At 33.0% G+C, this 4,892-nt stretch overlaps 1 pseudogene; it reads right to left on the bottom strand.

The window, feature by feature from the left end:
- Positions 1–4,111: 4,111 nt before the first annotated feature.
- Positions 4,112–4,224, bottom strand: LOC122126662 (annotated as a pseudogene).
- Between the last annotated feature and the right edge of the window lie 668 nt (positions 4,225–4,892).

The raw sequence follows: 4,892 nt of genomic DNA, 5'->3' as shown, positions 1-4,892 counted from the left end.
GTTCCCCCTTTGTCCTTTGTCTCACTATTTTGTTTTTTTTCCTTCTCCTTCCCCAGTATAGATCAACATATTTACAATATCCAGGGTATCAAAATCAAATACAGTGACTACAGGGGATAAACCATAGGTGGGGAAAACACAAAAGGATAAAAATAAATCATGTAGTACATTAAGAACAACAACAACAAAGAACATGTCTTGGAGTTCATTTCACTTAGAATCACCTTATATGGTCATATGTACATAGCTATTGAGCTATTCTACTCATCTACTAAGATTATCCTTGATGTACACAATAATGCTCCCTATGACCCAGTAATCCCACTTCTGGGCATTTAACCAGATGACCACAAGCAAGGCCACACTAAAGCTATCAGCACAATTATGGTTATCACAGTAATATTTACCATACCTAAGATATGGAATCAACACTGATGCCCCTCAGTAGATGAATGGATCAAGAAAATGAGACACACACACTCACATACACACATACACACACATTCTATGCTTCCATCAGAAAGAAAGATACCACCTCATTTGTAAGGAAATAGAAGGTCTTGGAAAAAATCACATTAAGTGAAATAAGCCAGACTTAAAGAAACATAGTTCCCATGGATTCCCTTATTTCTAATAATTAGTTACATCAAGGAGAATCTCATGTATTTTAATTTGACAGTTTTTCTATGCTGAGCGTACAACATTATTGCTATATTGTTTGTTATTTCTGCAAACAGGCAGGTATATTGAAAATATTGCATTCATCTTATCCATTACTGAAAGAAGAACAACTAAAAGAGCAACCCTTACTAGGAAGAACAACTCCCACTTACTTAGCTTCATTCCTATGTAAGGCCAGTGTTGTCCCCTGTATCCTCATATTGTAAATTTCAACTCTATACCTCATACTGTACACCTAGTATCTTCTACATTGTCAATTAAATTCCCCAGAAGTTCCACTTTGCTTTACTTTGTTTTTAAAAAAAATTCTGTCTTAATATTTGAGGTTGGTGTGTGTGTGTGTGCGTGTGTGTGTTTACAAAGATCAGAACACAAAATTTTTCTTCATTTCCAATACATCTTTCAGGTCATTGTAAGTTGTGGCTAATGGGAGCAGTCTCTTGTTATTTTAAGGATGAAACAGAAAAAGATATTTGTGCATGTATCACAGTTGCTTTATTAGTCTGTAGTTGAACACTAAATATTGACTTATATCTTGGCTGCTCTTGTGAATAATGTGAATAAAAATGAACTACAGATATATTTACGAGTTACCCAGAGAGAAATAATCACATGATTGATGGGTCAGATGATATCTCAACTTTGGATTTCTTTAGAAACTTGCATACTACTTTCTACAACGAGAATACTAACCTGTTTTTTGACCAATAGTGTAGAAAATTTCCATTTTTCCACACTATTACCAACATTATTACTTTTTATTCAAAGGTAATAAAGGGCAGGTTTTTACTATCTGCAGTACCCTATACTGGCCTTAGACTTAAATCCAACCTCCTAAATGCTTGGAATTACAAGCCTTTACCACCATAACTGGTTCCATTGATTTTTTGATGAGTTATAATAGTTATGAAGTTGTATCACAGTAATTTTGAATTATATTTCTCTAATGACTTCTTCTCAAAAAGCATTAAGTCAGCATAAAAGTTTTATTAAACACAACTTTGTAAACCCACAGGCAATTTTCATGGCTTTATGGAGAACATGTCTATTCAGACCTTTTGTCCATTTTGAATCCAGTTTCTGGTTAATCTCATCTTTAATCTTGCTAAACCAGATCAATAATTAATTTAAGGTAGTAGAAAAGAAAAAAAATGTAGCAACTCAAAATATTTTTCAGTTTTCAATAACATGATATTGCTTAAATCATTTTCTGTTAGCAATTGAAACTATATAACTCAATTTAGTTAGACCTGATACAAGGCTGTAGTTTATTTTGTATTGATTGTTCTTTCCAAAGCCTGTTTGTCTAATTTCCCTTCGTTTCTTTCAGTCTCAAGTAGCTCAGATTTCAAACTGAAGAATAAATGGAAGGAAGCAAAAAAAAAAAAAATACCGTTACTCTCATCTGATGATGTCTGTATAAGAATGAGGAAAGAGTTCATCCTTCTAAGGGCCTATGATAGGACAACAAAAAAAGAATTTATTCTATGCCTTCTTTATCTTTGCAATGTAACTTAAATGTTGTAAAACAAAATACACTGCTCAGATACTTTTATGTTTTATCAGTTTTACACATTTTCATATGGATTTCACCTCAGTCTACAACATTCCTTCATCATTCTGTACCTGATATTTTTACATTTTTACACTATCAAGCCATAAGATAACCAGTTTGATTTAAAGCATGAGAAGTTATCCACCTGGCTTCCTTGGAAGCAGAGCATGATCAATAGATATTACTTCTGGTTGCTCACTACATGTAATGGTTTCTGTACTATTTATCACATTCTATTTAGTATTTAAAAAAGACTGCTGGCTAAACTCAAAGCTCATTCCTAGATGTTTATGTTAAGTATTTCACAAGTTTTATTCCCTTAATTGTTAAGATAACATTTGCTTTAATGCTAATGTTATTACCATTTTAGTGTTGGGAAAAATTGTAATTAAAGGCAATAAGTGCATGGCCTAAAGACACATACAGTGAGGAAGGAAATGAGTCAAAGTTTCAGAAAGTCTTTCAGCAATACACAAAAGGTAGATAAAAATCTCTCCATTCTATAACACTCTCAATTCAATATTCATATTGTCCAAGAAATAATAATATACTAAATATTGCCCATGGTGATTGTTTTATGTCACATTTGTATTCAACACAGATTTTGTTGGAGACATTGGGTTATCATGCACAGAACTGAGCTTATACATTGAGGTCCAAAGAGAGGCAAATTTCTTCTGTCCCACAATTCCAGTATCCTTTTTAAAAAGTACTAAAATTTTAAATATCATCACCTACTGTCTTATAAGTATCCAAAAATTTTTAAATCATAAATAATCACTCCAAAATGCTTTAAAATTGGAGATGCTAATAAATGCCCTGCTGAAGTAAATTTTCTTCTACTTTTAACGTTATTCTGAAAGCCTTTGCTGGTTTGTCACACCTGTAATCCTAACTACTCGGGATATCTACTCACGAGCCTGAGATCTGTGGCTAACAGTTGGAAGCCAATCAGGGCAAAAGAAATTCATGAGATTCTTTTTCAAAAATTTTAATGAACTAGCAAAGGGCCAAGAATGAAGATGTAGCTCATTTAGTAGCTCACCAATCTAGAGAGAAAAGGCCTAGCAAGACTTTGAAGCCCTCATTTCAAACTCTGAGCACGCCAACACACATGCAAGTGCTTGAACACATGCGTGCATTCACACACATATTTATTCAAAATGCCTTCATAACGGAGTTTTTCATGAATTTCTTTGCTAACGATATTATATGAGTAAAATAAAGGAAATAAACTCTTCCATCTCAGAACATTTTTATACGTTCTTATTGTAAAAATACTGTACATAGGGGTAACACTTACATGAGCAAGGTAATGAGTATATTTCCTAACACATATTGTTACTTCCTCCTTTTTGTTCCCCTACCATCCCTTCCCTCCCACCTCCACAAGTCCATTAACCTCCTCCCTTTCCCCGCCTCAATTGTAAAGTTCACTTTTAACATAGTTTCTTGTGCATCTCATTGTTACAATGGGTCAACCTGTATCCCTATTTAAGCATTTTGTTTTATTCCTTCCACTCAGCAAATTAGAGGAGAGTATATAAAAGATGTAGGCGCACCAACTTCAAATACAGTGAAAACAGGTGTTATAGCATGGGGGAGAAACAAATAAAGAAACAAAAAAAAAACCCCACACTGTACGTTATAAGTACATGAGAAAAAATAGCAAGAAAAAAACACTTGTGTCCCTAACTTAGGGTTCATTTCCGTTAACATAACCTTATCTGGTCATATACACATAACTTTTGACACTTTCTGCTTATCCCAGACATATATTAGTTATTGAAATTTAAAGAAACCATGGGACCTATGTTTCTTTGGACTTGGCTTACTTCACTTAATAATTTTTTTTCCTCATCTTTCCATTTCCTAACAAATTGGGTGATGGAATGCTTCAGGAATTTGCCTGTTATCCTTGTGCAGGGGCCATGTTAATCTTCTCTGTACCATTCCAATGTTAGTGTATGTGATGCTGAATTGAGCACAGAACTCTTTTTTAAATATAAATTGTAAATGATTTTCTTAAACTAGACAATTCAACAAAAACTAAGTTTAAAAGAATTGTGAAATTTTAGAACCATGTACTTCTTACATAAGTACACATTTAAGAATAAAGTCAAGATTGACATGTCAAAAACAAAATAATTCCAGTTATTTGTTGTTCAAGAGATGTGTAGGAGGAGGAATTCAATTATTCTATACAAGGGACCTGTCATAATGAACACTGCAGCAAGTGTTAAGGTTTGTTAAAAGTTTTAATGTTTTAAATATATTTAATTTTGGGAATTTGCTTATATATGCCAAAACTGGGGCTGTTTGGCAGGTCATAATACTTTTCTATAAAGTATTTAAGATTTATGGTAGCAGATAAATACTACTAAGTATGTACATTTCAGTGTTTATAGAAACTTTACTAATGAGAAGTTGCAAAGTCTTTATGTAAAGGAGCAGAATAAAGAGTTGACTATGTTAACTACACAGTTTCTGTTAAAACAGTAGGCCTTCCTTACTTTATATATTAGTGAGGAACAAATGATATTACAAGCCATATAGATGAACTATAAATGGTAATCTTAGTGGGTGATTTAAACACTACTCATAGCCTATAAAATTCTTGTTGAACATCATAATCTTAGCCAGTGTTAAATGTAAA

This window comes from Dipodomys spectabilis, unplaced genomic scaffold (genome assembly GCF_019054845.1).
Source record: "Dipodomys spectabilis isolate Male_0828 unplaced genomic scaffold, ASM1905484v1 ptg000287l, whole genome shotgun sequence".
NCBI lineage: Eukaryota > Metazoa > Chordata > Mammalia > Rodentia > Heteromyidae > Dipodomys > Dipodomys spectabilis.
The sequence above is the reverse complement of the archived record's forward strand: the minus strand, read 5'-3'. Positions and strand labels throughout refer to the sequence as shown.